The sequence below is a fragment of the Miniopterus schreibersii genome (assembly GCF_964146895.1).
Source record: "Miniopterus schreibersii genome assembly, chromosome: 12".
Taxonomy (NCBI): domain Eukaryota; kingdom Metazoa; phylum Chordata; class Mammalia; order Chiroptera; family Miniopteridae; genus Miniopterus; species Miniopterus schreibersii.
The window spans coordinates 67,301,698-67,320,232 of NC_138112.1; the positions used below are offsets into that span (position 1 = coordinate 67,301,698).

Here is an 18,535-nt window from a genome sequence, read left to right on the forward strand (position 1 = left end):
CATTTTCCTAGTATCTGAGTTTCTGTGAAATTAGGTCTTTTATGGGGACAGGTGAGCACCATGCTTGGCACACAGTAAGTACAAATAAAGTTAACTGAATCAGTCTTTGTTTTAAGAAAAATAATCTTGCCCTAGACTGTTTTGCTCAGTAGTTAGAGCCTCGGCCTGCGGACTGAAGGGTCCTGGGTTCCATTCCAGCCAAGGGCATGTACCTTGGTTGCAGGCTCCATCCCTGGCCCCTGTTGGGGCACGTGTGGGAGGCAACCAGTTGAAGTGTCTCTAATAGTTTTTAGGTACAGTGCTTAAACGAAAGAGAGAAAGGATCCCAAGATCACACTTGTATTAGAGGCAAAGGGAGAGCTAGAAACAGGTGTTTTTTTTTTCACTTTACCACATTCTAAGGATACAAGAGGTGGGGGATGAGGGACTCATGGAGGAAGAACTCATGGGTTTCCTTAAGGCAATCTTGTTGTGTTGACTATTAGACACCTTATAGACTGCTATGTGAAACCCACAATTTTACAGATAAGGTGACTGAGATCCAAAGACCTGGAGCCCCGTGCAAAAAATAGGTGATCTGGGCTGGAATTTACCCCAGGACTCATTTACACCCTTAGTTCCTCTCTGCAGGAGTTTCTAGCAGTGGGTTCAATAAATGTGTTTGATATTAGGCCACCCAGGCTCAAAGGAGAGGTGGCAGGGTCATTTTGCTGTTGTAGCTTCTCTGGAGCACCTTCTTCCCAGGCCTTTATCCCAACCCATATAAAATGAGAGAAGGGAGGCCTGAACAGTGGCCCCGAACTTCAGAGGCCCCCAGGAATTGGTCTGCAGTGCCCCACGCAACCCTGGCAGCTTTTTGCTGGTCTTTTTATGCAGCTTTACAGTAAAAGGATCTCTATTGAAAACAAAACAGAGGCTCAGCTTAGAATACTTACAGTAAGGAGATAGTTTACTTCACTGTAACAAGTCATCATTTACATACACCCTGATGTCCCTTTCCCTGCTGTTGGACACTTGTTTAGAAGTCTTTGCCCATATAATAGTGCAGTGATGAACTTTTTTTTTTTTGCCCATAATCAAAACTTTATTTAAAAATAGACACCAAATAGGAGATCACTGTTGTATGCTTACAAAATTAAATGTAATTAGATTATCTTGGAGTTTAATTAGAATCACTGAACTGATAAGACTTTCTGTGATATGGCACAAACTCAGGAAGTTGTGTGGATCATTAGTGTTGCTTTCTTCTAAGTGAACACCCTGCTGTGAGTCCAGCCTTTCCTGCCATCTGCTGGCACAACACTGTTGATTGAACAACCTACACAAAGAACCACCGTCTGCGTGTGGCCGAAAACTGATGATCTTGTAGGAACCTGGGCATTTTACACCCATGAAATAAGAATTTGGACTTTGAACTAGCCTTTTCTTTTCCTCTTCCAAGGAGGGATGTAGTAATTTCTAGCCAAGGGTATGTTGATCCTTTCTCTAGCCCTGCCTGTCAAGATCTCTGATGTGACACCCCTGGGGCACTCCAGCTGCAGGGGTGAACTCTTACAAAAACACAGATATTGGTTTATATTTGAACACTTTCTAAGGATTAGTTCTACATGTATAACTATTGGATCAAATGATTAGAACATTTTAGGCTCTTGTTATTTGTTGCCAAATTGCTTGTCAGCAGAGTATATTTATTGAGCACTTACTGTGTGTTCTTTAGTTTCACTGCAGCTGCTGTCACCAGCACATGAGAGGAATAAATGTATTCCTGCTGCTCCCAGGCCAGCTGCCTCACCTCCAACACTATGAGCTCTAAACATACAGTAAAACCACTCTGGATATCTCCCGGGAGTCTCCCAATGCCCCCGAGTTCTATCCAAATAATTGCATTATCAAACTGCAATCAAATTCTATTCTAATGCATTTCATAGTTAGACAGGGATTCGTCAAATTTCAACAGGACGAGCAAGGAAGAGAGGGAATGTGGTGGAATAGAAGAATTGGTATTTGAGAGACATGGGACCTACCCCTGCTATTCCACCAACTGCTGTGTGATGTTGGAGGTCATGCCAACCTCTCTGGTCTCAGATTCCTTCCAGCACTAGCTGTCTGAGCCTTTTTTGATGAAAGTTTCACTCAAGATGCCAGACCTCTGATGATTGTTCATCTAGAGATAGTGCTTCTGATTATAACTCTTAGATTGGTCCCCCGACCTGCCATTTTAAGGTAACTAAATTGGACACCCTTGTTGAACATATGCCATTTTTATTGTTGAAACTTTTGAATGTTATTTAAATAGTTCTGACATTCGCCAGAAATGAATCAATTGCCATCTAATGAGCTTGGTTGAAGTGGTTCAGCCTGACCAATACCATTCGCTAAGCGAGTACACATATGGCATTTTAGCAAACCTTGCACTCTTTATTCCGTTTTATCAAACAAAACAGAACATGAGGTGAGATGGGTCAGAAAGTCCCATTTATCGTGAGAAAACGAGGGGCCGAGAAGTCTGAGACCTCACACCCTGCAGGGAAGTGGTAGACAGGAATACTGATGTGGTCTCTGGTTGCTTTTGGCTTGTGACTTCCCACAGGAACATCCACCGCTGGGCTTGTGACACCTAGGCCTAGTCAGTGTCTCATTCCTCTGACAACAGTGATTGGCCCAAGGGTTAGATGTGTGGCCTCAAGCCCATTGGAGCCATTCATTCCCTGGGCTAATTCATGGAAGCAGGGCACAGGCGGGCGGTCTTTGTCCTAGGGTTGCTTAGCAGGCACAGCCATGTGTTCTGTCAGGGAGAAGACCTTTCTGCAGCAGGAGAATCAGGCCAACAGGGAAGAAAAGCAGAGACAAATAGAAAGTGTTGAGTGGCTGCTTCCAGAGGCCCCGGTTTGTACAGCAATTTAGTTTTATGACCTATCTGCCTAGTCTTTCAGGCTAGGTGAGTCAATACATTCCTTTTATTACTCACACTAGTTAGAATTTCTCTTTTGTCATTTGCCACCAAGAAATGAATCCAGAAGCTCTGGCTTTCAGGCCAGGGTCCTTTTTTCTAATGTTAATAATTGCAATGAGCAGTTTAGCACTTACAACATGCCAGGCAGTGTGCTAAACGCTTTATTTGTTTACTGTACTGAAACAAAAGCCCCAGTTCAGAAAGGCTAAGTGTGGTACCCTGGAAAAGAGGAACCCCTTCCCCAGGTACTATGGCATCTCAACTATTTTTGTTTTTAAGACGTGAGGAGATTAAGAGTTTTTGTAAAAATGTGACCAAGTGATTCTGCCCTGGCAGAGAAGGACTCCTAACTGTGGGAGGAGGGCTCCTCAATGAAGAGGCCGCCCCTTCCCCTGCCCCTCCCTGCTAAATGTGTCTTCATTCTTCCCAGCCTTCGGACTCCAGAACGTGCATTGAATGTGCACTGTGTTTTTGACAGAATGGCCGGACATAAGTGCAAGATCTTTTCATTGCTAAATCATGCTTTAAAATTTTCTAATCCATTGCTCTTTTTAAAGTATATATATATCTTTAATATATCTTTATTGATTTCAGAGAGGGAAAGGGAGAAGGGAGGGAGAGAGTCCTCCATTGATCGGCCGCCTCCAGCATGTCCCCCACTAGGGATTGAGCCCGCAACCCAGGCCTGTGCCCTGACCAGGAATCAAACCATGATCTCCTGGATCCTAGGTCAACACTCAACCGCTGAGCCATGCCCAGCTGGGCCATTGCTCTTTTTTTAAATGGAGGTACAGTTGACATGTGGCGTTACGTTACTTTCAGGTGTGCACATAATGATTCGACCTTTGAACATGTCAAACGATATCTGTGTATGTTGCCAAACGATCACCACAATAAGTCTAGTTAACAGCTAAACCATTCTAGATGGCACACCTCTAAGTGTTCACATCATTAAATTTAATTACTCTCAGGCTTCATGGTGAAGTAACACGAAAAGTCTTTCTCATTAAATGTATGTTTAATCCAGACCACTCTTTTGAGCTTCTAACTCACGTATCCAGTGCCTTCTTCCCGCTTCCGTTGAGATGTCTTACCGTCCTCTCCAAGTGAGCATGTCCAAGCCTGAACTTTGCATTTCCCATTTCACCTCCCAAACCTGCTCTCCTGTCATCTCCCCCATTGTGATCAATGCGTTGTTCGCTCAGTGGGACAAGCCGAAGACCTGGGAGTTACTTCTGAAACTTCACTCTCGGTGAGCCCCCACAGTTGATTCATCACCAAGTCCTGCTGGCCATACCTTCAGAAATACCATAAATTCTCTCCACTCTACCCAAGCTATTGTCACTTACTCAGATTTCTGCAGCAGTCTCCTAACTAGCCTTCCAGTGTTTGTCCACACTTGATCCCCTTCTATCAACTCACGAAACTGCTAGCGTGATCTTTGAGAATTTAAGCTCATGTCAGTGTCCTGCTTAAAACCTGCCCTTGGTTTCCCATAGCCCTTGAAATAAAATCCGTGCTCCTGTGGCACCTGCCTACCTCTCCAGTCTCGCCTGGTGGCTCTCTTCCCCTCACCAGGTACGCTACGGCCACGTGGCCTTTCTGCCCCCCAAACGGGCTAAGCTCCTTCTAGAATGAGCTTTCGCACATGTCCGTTCCTTCTGCCTGAAGCATGATCCCCCGCTGCCCTATGATTCTCTCCTCAGCCATCTCTTCCCAGGTTGCATTTCATTTTTTCAAATGCTCCTTCCATGACAATCACACTTCCTAAGGAAGACAGGCCCTACCCCCCCACCCCCACCCCCCTACTGCGGCTTCCTCATGATTATAACATCCTCTGTTCTCACAGGACTTGTAATTATTTTATTCTTTCTTGGCTAATTTTCTATCTGTCTGACTGGATTATAAATTTCATGAAGGAGAGACTTGTTCACTGTTGTCTTCCTAATACGTACTCAATACAATTAGTTGAATGAATGAATGAAATCAATACGAAAAAAATAAACCAAAATCAGTGATACCAGTAGTTCATACGAAAATAAAACTGTATAGAGAGCTAATAAACATGAGAAGGTGCTCAAACCCTGCCCATAATTTAAAAGGGTTGTACTGCCCTGGCCCGTGTGACTCAGTTGGTTGGCGCCGTCCTGTGCCCTGAAAGCTGCCAGTTTGCTTCCCCAGTCAGGCTGGTGGGGGGCATACAGGAGTCAGCTGATCAATGTTACACTCTCACATTAAAGTTTCTCTCTCTCCCTCTCCCATCCCCTCTCTCTAAAAATGAATAAACTAGTCTTTAAAAAATAAAAAAGGGTTGTACTTTTCATATATCAGATTGGCAAAATGTAGAGGTATGGCCTTGTCTCTTAGACTTGGCAAGAGTTTGGAAAAACAAGTTGTGGGATGGTAATTTAGTGCAGTGTTTTAAGAAAGCATTTGGCAATATCTAACAAACTTATAAAAGGCTTACATCCATTGACCCAGGAATTCCAGAGATAGACTTGCACAAGAATCAAATAAATATGTTCCAGAATGGTCATGGTAGCATTGTTTGAAAAAGTAAGACCCTGGAATAATAATAGCAAAATTTTTCCATAGTCACTGTGTTCCCGGAACTGTCCTAAGCATTTCTCTTACAGTATCTCATATACTTCAAAGAGCAACCCTATGAAGTGATTATCATTTTATCCCAATCTACAAATGGGGGAAATCAGCTGATAACTTCCCCAAGGACCCACAGCCAGTAAGTAGCAAAGTTAGGAATTTAACCCAGAGCTGCCCACTTAATCATTACGCTATAATAGCATTTAGAACAACCAAAATACCTATTAAAGCAGGGAATGAGTTACATAAGTATGGTATTTGAAATTCTATCCTGCATGGCCCTTCCACCATAAACAACTATAAAACTGGACAAACTAGTGGAGCTACTGTTTGGGACATTGTACAAGAGGCAATGCAAGACTGTGATCCCCAAATGAATCCCACTGTCTCCCAGGCCTTCTGCCTGCTGGCACTTTTGATGTTGTAGCGAGGTGGAACCCAAGCAGAGCACATCAGAGAACAGCTACTGGGTCTCACAGCACTGGGAGACAAAAGAGTTCCTATTAGCCAGAATCAAAAGAAGACCTCACTAGAGACTCTGAGCATTCAATTGAGACCCCAATAAGGCCATGTGTTAGTAGGGCTATTCTAACTCTAGACTATGTGCTACTGTAGACTTTTCCAATAAAGCTTAAAAATAAGCATTAGAAAGACAATGGGAAAAAATACTGTCAACCTAGGAATCTATATCCAGTAAAAATATTCTTGATAAATGAAGGCCTACACGCAGGGGAGAGAGGGTGCGGGGGATATGTGGCAACTCTCTGTACTTTTCACTCAGTTTTGCTGTGAACCTAAAAGTGTTGATTTCTGGTCAAGGGCATGTACCTGGGTTGCAGGTTCAATCCCCAGACCCAGTCAGGGGCATGCAGGAGGCAACCAATCGATGTGTCTTCTCTCTCTCTCTCTCTCTCTCTCTCCTCTTCCTCTCTCTCTCAAGTCAATAAATAAAAATTTAAAAGTAATAACACAGTTTCAAGACTTACTATAAACTGCAATACCTACATAGTGTGGTATTAGCAAAAGAATAAAAAAATGGATCAGTGGGACCGCATAGAGTCTATAGAAAGGCCCACACATATATAGCCCTCAACTGATCTTTGCCAGAGGAGCAAAAGCAATGAAATGGAGAAAAGATAGAGTTTTCAACAGATGGTGTTGATACAACTAGACATTCAAATGTAAACAAGTGAATCTATACCTTAGACCCCCCTTACAAAAATTAACTCAAAATGGATTATAGACTTAAATATAAAACACAAAACTATAAAACTCCTAAAAGATAACATAGGAGAGCCCAGCTGGGCATGGCTCAGCGGTTGAGCTTCGACCTAGGATCCAGGAGATCGCAGTTCAATTCCCAGTCAGGGCACATGCCTGGGTTGCGGGCTCGATCCCCAGTCAGGGGTGTGTGTGCAGGAGGCAGCCGATCAATGATTCTCTCTCATCATTGATGTTTCTATCTGTCTCTCTCCCTTTCCCTTCCTCTCTCTGAAATCAATAAAGATTTTTTTTTTTTTAAATAATAACATAAGAGAAAATCTAGATCTTGGATTTGGCAATGGCTTTTTATATACAGCACCAAAGGCATAATTTATGAAAGAAATATCTGATAAGCTGGACTTCATTAAATTTAAAAACTTCTGCTCTGTGAAAGACACTGTCAAGGGAAAGGGAAGACAAGCCACAGACTGGGAGAAAATATGTGTGAAAGACATATCTGATACAGGACAGTTTTCCAGAATATACAGAGAACTCTTAAAACTCAAAAATAAGAAAACAAATGGGAGAAAATATTTGCAAACCATATATCTGATAAGGGGTTAATTTCCAAAACATATAAGGAACTCATATTAGGAATATATATTCCTAATAGCAAAAAACCCAACTAATCTATTTTAAAAATGGGCAAAATACCTTTTTCGTGTGCTGCCCTTCCGAGCCTCTGCCTTCTCTTGGCTCCAGTCTCCATTTGAATTGATGACTGAGCCAATATAGGCAAGATCTTTATCAATTCGGTATCTTCATTATCTGTGTTAAAGTTGTGTATTTATTCTGTAGTCATGATTTTTGTCTTCTTGATGTCCAGAGGCAGTCATGCTTTGGCACTTCCCTTTATCATATGTTTTTATAATAAACTGGCAAAGAGTGAGGAAACTATTTTCCTGAGGCCTGTGAGCTGCTCTAGCAAATTCTCAAGGAGGGCACCATGGCAACCTCAGATATATAGCCAATTGGTGAGAAACGCAGGTAATAGCATGCACTTTTGATTGGTATTTGAAGTAGTATTGGGGGGACAGTCTTGTGGGGACTGAGCCCTTAAACTGTAAGATGTGATGCCATCTCCAGGTAGATTGTATCAGAATTGAGTTCAATTGCTGGTGTAGGGAAACCTCCACACTTGGTGACTGGAAGTGTCAGAAGTGGAGTGTTCTGTGCAAAAGTAAAGGAGACACATAGGAGGTAAATAAAGACTATTTAGTTTTTCCAATATAGAACTGTATGGACATTTTTCCAAAGAAGATATACAAATGGCCAACAATTACATGAAAAGGTGCTCAACATCACTAATCATCAGGGAAATGAAAATCAAACCCACAATGAGATATCACACCTAATAGGATGTCACTTATTAAAAAGACGAGACAAGAGTTGCCAAGGGTGTAGAGAAAGGAGCTGTGCACTGTTGATGGAACATAAATTGATACAATGAGAATGGAAGAGATGGGTGATGCTAGTCACAGGATACAAACTTCTAGTTCTAAGATTAATATCTAATGTACAGCATGGTGACTATAGTTAACAGTATACTATATTGTATATTTGGAGGCTGCTGAGGCAGTAGATCTCATCATATACATACAGAACAGTAACTCTGAGGTGATGTGTTAACTAACCTTATTGTGGTCATCATTTTGCAATATATACATAATCAAATCATCACATTGTACACCTTAAACATATACAATGGTATATGTCAAAAGTATCAACAAAGCTGGAAAAAAATAAGAAAACGAACAACTGGATTAAAATACGGGCAAAAAACCCTCAAGAGACACCTCCCCAAAGAAGATACACAGATGGCAAGTAAGCACATGAAAAGGCGCTCAGCGTCAGATGTAGTTAGAGAATTGCCAATTGAAACAATAATGAGGTACCACTACACACCTATGAGGATGGCACAACTCCAAAACACTGCCCATACCAAGGATGCAGGGCCACAGGAATTCCTGTCCATGGCTGGAGGGAATGCAAAATGGCACAGCCGCTTACAAGACACGTTGGCAGTTTCCCACGAAGCTAAACATAGTCTTACCACACAAGCCAGCGATTGAGCTCCTATGTATTTACCCAATTGAATTGAAAACTTATGTCCACACAAAAATCTGCCACCAAGATTTACACCGTTGAAACCAGTGTTTGGTTTTATTGAAAAGCACCAAAAACTTGAAAGAACCAAGATGTTCTTCACAGGTGAATGGACAGACAAACTGCTACATCCAAATAACAATTTTTTCGGTGCTGAAAAGGAATGCGCTATTAAGCCACAAGAAGACATGGCGCAGGCTTAACTGCATATCGCTAAGTGAAAGAAGCCATTTGGGCCACTGTAACATAGACTGGGTAGCTTATAAACAACAGAAATGTATTTCTCATAGTTCGGGGGGCCGGGAAGTCCAAGATCAAGGCACTTGCAGATTGGGTGCCTGATGAGAGGGTCCACTTCCTAGACAGCTGTCTTTTCGCTTAACCTCGCCTGTGAGAAGGGTGGAGGGACCTCTTTGGCATCTCTTTTACAAAGACACTAATCAGCCTCATGACCTAATCACCCCCAAAAGCCCATTTCAAAACACCATCACATTGGGGATTAGGTCTCAACATATGAATTTTGGGGGAGACACAGAAATGTTCAGTACATAGTATACTGTATGACTCCAATTATATGACATTCTGGAAAAGGCAAAAAACTATGGAGAGAGAAAAAGATCAGTGGTTGCCAGGGCTCAGTAGGGAGGGGTGAATAGGTGGGGCACAGGGCATTTTTAGGGCAATGAAGCTCTTCTGTATGATGCTGTAATGGTAGATAAATAACATTATGCATTTGTCAAAACACTTAGAGTGTACACTGATGTACACTAAGAGCGAACCCTAATGTACACTGTGGACTTTGGGGAGTATTGACGTGTCAGTACAGGTTCATCAGTTATAACAAATGTACCACCAGTGGGGGGATGTTGATAGTAGGGGAGGCTGTGTGTGCATGGGGACTTTCTGCTCAATTTTTCTGTGGACCTAAAACTACTCTAAGGAATAAAATATTAAAACAATAATAAAAGAGACCTTAAAAACCAAAAACCATTATGTTCTGTGTGTTGTAAGCCCACCTTGAGTCAGAATGCTAGATGATTTTGTATACCCACTTTTTAACTCTAGGTCTTTGAGCAGGTCATGGGACGGCTCTCAGGCTTGATTTATTTTCTAAGAGAAAATGAAGAGCTGGGCCAGATCAGTGGTTCTTGTGCTTTTGAGTTTTTTTTAGAAGAAATAAATTAAAATTGAAAATCAATGTAGGGTTGTCAGTTTTTCACTTTGCCAAATAAACATATTTTTAAAACTCCATCACCTACTGTTTCCATTTCATTATATAAAAACATTTTAGTACACACAAAAAAACAGGCCATAATTTTAAAGTAAAATGCAGGATGTGTTTTTTTTTAAATTGAATACCCTTAGTTTTATGGAAAACTACATTTTTCTTTATTTTTCTAATTTTACCATTTACTGCTGAAAACTCTATCATATTTGGTCTCAGTTCATGGATCATCACTTGTGCTGGCTAAATAATATTTTCCAACCCTAATATTTTGAGGCTTTATGCACAAGTAGTTTTTTAAATTGATTTTAGAGAGAGACAGAGAAACATCGATTTGTTGTTCCACTTATTTTTTTTTCCTTTATTGTTGAGAGTATTACAGGTGTCCCATTTCCCCCCCCCAATTGACCCCCTCCACCTCACTCCCACCCCCTTCACCCCGTTATTGACTGTGTCCATGGGTTATGCATATATGCATATAACTTCTTTGGTTAATCTCTTCCCACCCTTCACCCCCCTTCCCTCTTTCCTCTTAAATATGATCGTCTGTTGCATGCGTCAATGTCTCTGGATCTATTTAGTTAGTCAGATTCTTTTGTTCATTAGCTTCTTCTTAAAGAAGACCCTTCAACTTTTCCTGTAGTGCTGGTCTTGTGGTGATGAACTCCTTTAGCTTTTTCTTATCTGTGAAGCTCTTTATCTGACCTTCTATTCTAAATAATAGCTTTGCTGGGTAGAGCAATCTTGGTTGTAGTTCCATGTTTTTCATCACTTTGAATATTTCTTGCCACTCCCTTCTGGCCTGCAAGGTTTCTGTTGAGAAATCAGCTGACAGTCATATGGGGGCTCCCTTGTAGGTAACTAATTGCTTTTCTCTTGCTGCTTTTAAGATTCTCTCTTTGTCTTTAACCTTTGGCATTATAATTATGATGTGTCTTGCTGTGGGCCTCTTTGGGTTCCTCTTGTTTGGAATCCTCTGTGCTTCCTGGACTTGTAAGTCTGTTTCTTTCTGCAAGTAGGGGAAGTTTTTCTGTAATTATTTTTTCAAATAGGTTTTCAATTTCTTGCCCTCTTTCTTCCCCTCCTGGAACCGCAATAATACGAATGTTGGGCCTTTTGACGTCCCAGAGGCTCCTTATACTATCTTCATATTTGTGGATTCTTTTTTCTTTTTGCTCTTCTGGTTGGGTGTTTTTTGTTTCCTCATGTTCCAAATTTTTGATTTGATTCTCAGCGTCCTCTACTCTACTGTTGACTCCCTATAAATTATTCTTCATTTCAGTTTGTTTACCCTTTATTTCAAATTGGTACTTTATTATGTCATCGATTTTCTCAGTTATTTCCCTAATAATATGCTTAAACATCCTTATAAACAAAATTCTGAACTCTGTATCTGTTAGCTTGCTTGGATCTATTTCATTTAGTTCCTCTTCTAGAGATTTCTTCTGTTCTTTCCTTTGTGACATGTTTCTTTGCCTCCGCATTTTGGCTGCTTCCAGGTGTTTGTTTCTATGTATTAGGTAGAGCTGCTATGTGTCCTGGAATTTGTAGAGTGGCTTTGTGTAGTAGGTGTCCCATAGGGTCCAGTGGCTCAGCCTCCCCAGTCACCTGAGCTGGGCCTTCCAGGTGCTCCCCTGTATGGGCTGTGTGCACTGTCCTGTTGTAGCTGAGCCTTGGTTGCTGTTGGCATCACTGGGAGGAATTGAACCCCAGGCCAATCAGGTATGAGGACCAGCTGCAACTACAGCCAGAGAGCTGCTGTGCTGGAGACACCCCTATGGAGCAGGATTTACTTCAGTGGAGCTTTGGTGTTCACCAAGTGCGCCCCGTGAGTGTGTCACTCGTGGATGTGGTAGGGTTGTAATCCAGCGTGGTCGAGTCTGACCACCAGGTGCACTGTCCCTGGGGCCTCCGGGAGGTGCAAAATCAGCCTGTGCCAGTGCCTTGCCCAGGGCCACGCAGCATGAGCTACACAGCAAACCGTAGTTGGCTGCTACTCGTGCTGGGCTTGGAGGTGTCCAGGAGAGGCCCAGCTATGAGCCAGTGCAGCTGCCGCTAGTGCCAGGCCTGGGGCCGCTTATCAAGCCGTATGGGGCAGCTGCTGCTTGTTTGAGAGATTTTAGGAAAGTCCCAAGCATAGAGCTCCAGAGGCCACTTGCACAGAAAAGCCCCTGGAAGTGGCCTGGATGAGCTGCAGGTGGGAGGGGCGGGGCCTCCGGGAATCACAGGGCGGGGCCAAAGATGTGCGTCAGGTGCTGGAGATTCAAACATGGCGCCTGCCTGCCGGCTGTGTCCGGAGGACTCGCCACAGGAGCCATGGCCTCCGCCAGCCCCTCTGCCTGGGAGGAAGCCGCCCTCCGCCTCTCGCCCGGATCTCAGGCAGGTCAGTTCCTCCCAAGTGTCCTGGGTCCTTTCCGGCTGCTGCCCGGCGCTGGGCTCAGAGGGAGCGTCCGAGTGAGTCCGTGCCGGGCCCTTTAGAGGAGCTGCTGGGGCTCCCGCAGCCTCCGCGACCCTCAGGGACAGTCCCCACTGGTTTCAAGGCCCGGAGTTGTGGGGACGTCTCTTCCCGGCCTGGAGCCCTGGGCTGGGGGCCTGCTGTGGGGCTGGGACCCCTCCCTCCTCCGGGAAACCTCCCCTGGGGAGATGTCCTCCCGGGTTTCAACCACGGCACCGGGTGTGGGCCGAGGCGTCTCTGCGGTTCAGCCCCGATCCGCCCCGATCTCCCCCTCCTCCCACTCTCAGTGCTGCTTCAGCTCCCTGGCTGTGGGGCTTCTGTGCAGCCGGATCTCAGGAGGCTCTGAGTGACGGTGGTTCTGTGTTTTAGTTGTCATTTTGATGTGGCTGCGGGAGGCGGCAGGTGCAGCTGCTCCCTACGCCGCCATCTGGTTTCTCTCTGTTGCTCCACTTATTTATGCATCATTGGTTGATTCTTGCGTGTGCCCTAAGCGGGGATTGAACCCGCAACCTTGGCGTATCAGGACAGTGCTCTAACCAACCGAGCTACCCGGCCAGAGCCCACACCCAAGTAGTTTTTGTGTTGCAGAAAGGCCCACAGAAGATATCCTGAGTGCTGGTCCTAAGCAAAACAGCGAGGAATAAATGTCAGCACTGAAGCCTATACCACGTATGCTACACATATTATTACTAGTACTAAGAACAGGTATTACAGGTGACAAAACTGAGGCTTGGGGACAGTAAGCAACCTGCCCAGAGTCATACTGTAGCAGGCATGTAGGCAACACCAGGACACAGGCTGGGGCCTGTCGTGACTCCAAAGCCCCTGTTGTCTCTGTCCTCTGATTCTGGTTTTCTGCCCAGCACTCTTTTTTCCTGGAAGCAACAATCTACTCTTCTAAAAATGGCTCCTCCCCTACTCCAGCATGCGGGTTACTTGAGATCCATCCCAGGCCACAGCTGATTCATTGGAGCCTGGGAACTTAATCCAAGGAGGGAACGCCTATGAGAGTTCTTCCTCCTGTGTTTGAGTTCACAGCTCAAGAGATTAGAAGGCATTACACGCCAATGCAACATGAATTAAGATCTAAGACGTGGTGGTTTTCAGCAGTCTATCCGCTGAAACTGGTCTGCAAGGAGAGAAACAGAGGGAGGAACCGGATAGCCACCTAGTCCCTAGATCCACTGACTCCTGAGGCCCCGTGTCCAGTCCATCCTCACCTTCCCCATGGTTACATTGTCCACTTTTCCTGGAACCTAGTGAGACAAAAGTCCCTCCTCTTCCCTGGGCCAGTGCAAGTTTTTATCACCCTCAACCAGAGTAGCTTAGATCCCAGCACTGTCATTCTCTTTGCCAGGGAGGAGCCAGCCCTGTAGTCTAGTGGAGAGAATGTGGACTTCAGAGTAAGATGCTGACCCGATGTGGACAAAACAATTCTCCATGGTGTCAGAGCTTTAGAAACTGTCAGAAGCACTTCTATGAAGCTGCCTCAGAGGGGACAAGAGACTGAGCTGTTGTCTCAAACACCAGACAGTACATTAGGGCTGTTATTGTGCTGGAGGACGCAGATCTCAGCTCTGTTTGAGGAAAGAAAACAAACAGAACCCTATATGCTTATTTTCAGCTTAGTCAATTTTGAAGTAATAACAAAAGTACCGTCTATGAACTGAAACTCTCTTCTCCACCAGTCGTGCTCTTTCTAATTTTAACATTTTACAATTGCATTTCCTTTTTTAGAACATATTACGGACATTCTTATGGTTCAAAATGGAAAAGGTCCAAAAAGAAATGCAATACGAATTCTTCCTCCCCTCTGTGCCACTGACCCAGTCCTGCCTACCCCCAGGCAATCAGGGTAACCAACAAGATGTCTTTCCAACAGTATTCTCTGCATGTTTATATTGGCCTTTGCTGCTTGATAAGTCACTCCAAAACTTCTAGTGTTTGTATTTGCTCAAGATTCTGGGCGATTTAGTCCGAGCTTGTTCAGTGGACTGGATGGTCTGGAATGGCCTTAGTCACAAGGCTGGGAGTCGACAGGTTCTTTGGACTTGGAAGTCTTCACCTATCTGGGAGTTGGCTCTGTGTCAGCTGGTGTGACAGCCACACACCTCCCATTGTGCAACAGGCCAGCCCAACCTCACTCATGGTGAGGACAAGACTTCCCTGAAGCGAATGAGGGTCCACTCCCATGCACAAGCACCTTCCAAGTTTCTGCCTTCATCACATTTGCTCATGAACCTTTGGCCAAAGCAAATGGCCCAGTCCTTATTCCAGGGGTCTGGAGAAATAGACGGCTTCTTGATGGAAAGAGCCGTGAAGTCACATTGCAAAAGGGCATACACGTGGGGATGAGAATTTGTGGTGTTTTTTTGCAGTCTACCACAGCAAACCTTTGTGAGTGAGTGTATGCATGAGAGGGGGTATACTTTTTCCTATTTCTTACATAAGTTGTGGGATAATTTTTATGGCTTTTGTAAATATTTAAAACCTGTTTTACAAACCTAGATGTCTATCAAAACATAAAAGTTTATGCTTTAGATGTAAAGACAGGTTGCAGTCAAACAATTTGGCAAGAGAGTTATCTTTTTTTTTTTTTTTTAATCCTCACCTGAGGATATTTTTTCCATTGCTTTTCAGAGAGAGTGGAAGGGACAGAGAGAGAAAAACATCGATGTGAGAGAGGAACTTCGATTGGTTGCCTCTTGCCCACACCCTGACCAGGGCCAGGGACTGAGCCTGCAACCGAGGTATGTGCCCTTGGCTGGAATCAAACCTGGGACCCTTCAGTCCAGGGGCTGACCCTCTAACCATTCAGCCAGACTGGCTAGGGCAAGAGTTGTCTTTTTAAAAAATATATTTTTTACTGATTTTTAGAGAAGAAGGGAGAAGGGAGAAAGAGAAACATTGATGTGAGAGTGAAACATCAATCGGTTGCGTCCCACACGTGCCCTTACTGAGGATCGAACCCCAAAACCTGGGCATGTGCCCTGACTGGAATCAAACTCAAGACCTTTTGGTGTATGGGACAACGCTCTGACCACTGAGCCACACAGGCCAGGGCTAGAGTTATTATGTCTTTATGTCAAAGGCTGGGAAGATCAAGTGGAGGGATGTGTAATATACAGTAGAGATGACAATTGACTACCTTTGCCTGAGGTGAACCATCAGCTAAGTGGGATCTTGGTATAGTTCTCTAAGGTTGGAATATCAGCTTCTCTCAGAAGTACCCACACAGTGTCCGATGAATCAAAGTACTTTTTGGTCCAAGGGTTTCCTTCATAGTCTCCATTTAGTTAGAGCTGATCCCCTTCTTGAAAGAAGACTCATTTTCTATTATCCCTTATTCAAGAGGAGGCTTGTACTGTCCTCCTTAGGATCTCAGATGTCACATTTTCTGGAAGGTCTTCCAGCCCAGTTTTAAAGAGTAGCCCATTTCAGCTCCTGGCTTTCCCCTTCCCCTCTCCAGCTTTATTCTTTTCTGTAAGCACAATCACCACCTGGCGCACTATATATCTATCTGTTTGCTTGTTTGTTTGTTTTTTAATTTTTATTTATTGATTTGAGAGAGAGAAACATCGATTTATTGTTCCACTTATCTATGCATTCATTGGCTGTTTCTTATATGTGCCCTGACCGGGGATAGAACCCATGGCCTTGGCATACTGAGATAATGCTCCAACCAACTGAGCTACCTGGCCAGGGCCTGTTTGTTTGTCTACCATCTATCTACATCTACCTCTAGGAGGGCAGGGACTTTGTCTTGTTTACTCCTGTGTCCTCAGCACCAGAACAGTGACTGGCACATAGAAGGCCCTTGCTAAATATTTATTGAATAAGTGAAAATAGTGAATATTTCCACATATTAGTCACCTCTCTAAGTTCCAGTAACCTCATCTTTAAGATTTCCATGTGGAGTCAATGAGTTATACAAGTACAACACCTCATATAATGTAAGACATCTAGACAGCCAGACCTCCATTGCTCTGTCAATCAGACGTGCCCACAGCCTTCACTTAGGCCAGGGCATAAATGTTTATGACACAAGTCGCGCCTTTCTTGGGACACTTGAATGTGTTGTGGATCAGAACCTTTTAAAAAGAAGCAGGTGAAGTTTTTATAAGGTTACTCTGGACTTCCCTTGCAGTACAGCAAATGGAACACATGTGTTTGTCTTCCCTGCCTCCTGATACTCAGTTAAAATTAGAAAAGAAACAGAAAACTAAACTCGTAATACTGAGGACAACAGGGTGCCATCGGAAGACAAGGGAGCCATCAGAAGGCGAGGGATTTCAATGATTTTCCAGAAGATATAAGGTGGATAAAAGTGTTTTGACAGATGAAATGGAATGGAGGCCACAGCCAAGAATAAGCACTGGAGGAAACGGTCAACCTGCCGAGCAGAAACCCAGAGCCTCGGGTGCCTCTGGACTGGGGGAACGAGATGGGAGGGCTGCGTCAGGGATTAATGAAAACCCGTGTGTTAAACAGCTGCTCACATCCACGTCCCCTCCCCTTTACCCCCAGGCCTGTGCCAGTAGATAGCCAACCACGTAGCCCTAACCAAACATCCAGGAGAGTATTCTCCAGAGAAACTGAATGAACTGCACCTAGGCGTGTGTTGGTGCCCCAGAGGTACACTCTTTCCATTCTGCCATTTAAGGTTTCCTGCAACCCAAGGGCTAGCCCCTTGGCCATTTACCCTAAAGCAACACATGCAAACCGCCAAGCCCGACCCAGGCCCTCGGATGGACCAGCCAGGAGAGAGGCTTTGTGGGGAAAGAGGAAATGCCCACTGGCTGCTGGAATAATCAACCTCACCTTCATGTATAAACAAATGTCCAGTGTCAAGCAGGGATGAAGACCAGCTGCATGGAAGAGAAACCATTCTCGCAGAGAGCCGAAGCTGGTCAGCCACCCAGGCCTGGGCCAGACTTCCTAGGGGGGAAGGAAGGACAACGGGGACAGAGGAAGTCAAGAGAGGAGACATTTATTAAGCACGCACATCTGCCCCCGGGGGGCACAGACAGGCACCAGCTCAACCCCTCTCACACTTGTAGGGATAGGGGAGGACTTCACACAGAAGCTGTGTCTGAGGGGCTCTTAGATGAAACAACAGAAAATGGCATTTTAAGTAATTCCTCTCTGAGTTCTGTCCTGGGATTATTCCCTGGACTGAAACGCATTAGCTGACTTTTGATGCGTGGTCCTTCGCTGCTGTAATAAGGGCAGCATGTCATTTCCTGCTCTGCCCTGTCTGAAATCCATGGAATCCAGCCAGGCGAGCAGACACAAGCAAGTTTTAAAACAAACCTTCCCAGAGGAATCTTATGTTTTCTTTTTCCTTTTAGGTTCTTTATTTTAAATTGTTACTTTAGAACAGTGAGTTATCTTTCACAGCAGTGCCTCTTGGTCTGATCGTACAGTACCCCGCTTCCCAATGTAGAGATTTCAGGTAAATCAAAATGAACATCAAGGCGTACAAACAGCGACTTTAAGTCTGTTCTTATTTAAAAATAAGCATCGTTTTTCTGTTGTTGTTGCTGTTGTTGTTTTTAAATGTCTTTATTGATTTCAGAGAGCGGGATGGAGAGGGGGAGAGAGAGAGAAACATAATCATGAGAGACAGTCACTGATCAGCTGCCTCCTACACGCCCCCAACTGGGGATCGAGCCCAAAACCCGGGCATGTGCCCTGTCTGGGGATCGAACCTCGATCTCCTGGATCCTAGGTCGATGTTCAACCACTGAGCCACGCTGGCCGGACAAAAAAAGAAGCATCATTTTAACTCATTCGGATACATGGAATGTTGGCACAAAACTCGAAACTGCTGTAGAAAAATCACAGATGTTCTGTGGGTTATTGAAATTTCCATTTCTCTAAAAACATACCCTTGTAAAATTAAGTGGTCTTAATTTTACAAATTCAAGTG

General features: G+C 44.2%; 1 protein-coding gene and 1 pseudogene across 2 annotated transcripts in view; one reads left to right on the forward strand and one right to left on the reverse strand.

Annotated features, from left to right (window-relative positions):
• The window catches only part of FADS2 (fatty acid desaturase 2), a 72,999-nt gene that overhangs the window by 2,995 nt on the left and 51,469 nt on the right, over window positions 1-18,535 (forward strand). The window lies entirely within an intron of this gene.
• On the reverse strand, window positions 1,232-13,832 carry LOC308565601 (small ribosomal subunit protein eS27-like pseudogene; annotated as a pseudogene). The gene is made up of 2 exons: window positions 13,824-13,832; window positions 1,232-1,535 (listed from the first exon to the last, which is right to left on the reverse strand). The product of its transcript is annotated as a small ribosomal subunit protein eS27-like pseudogene (transcript).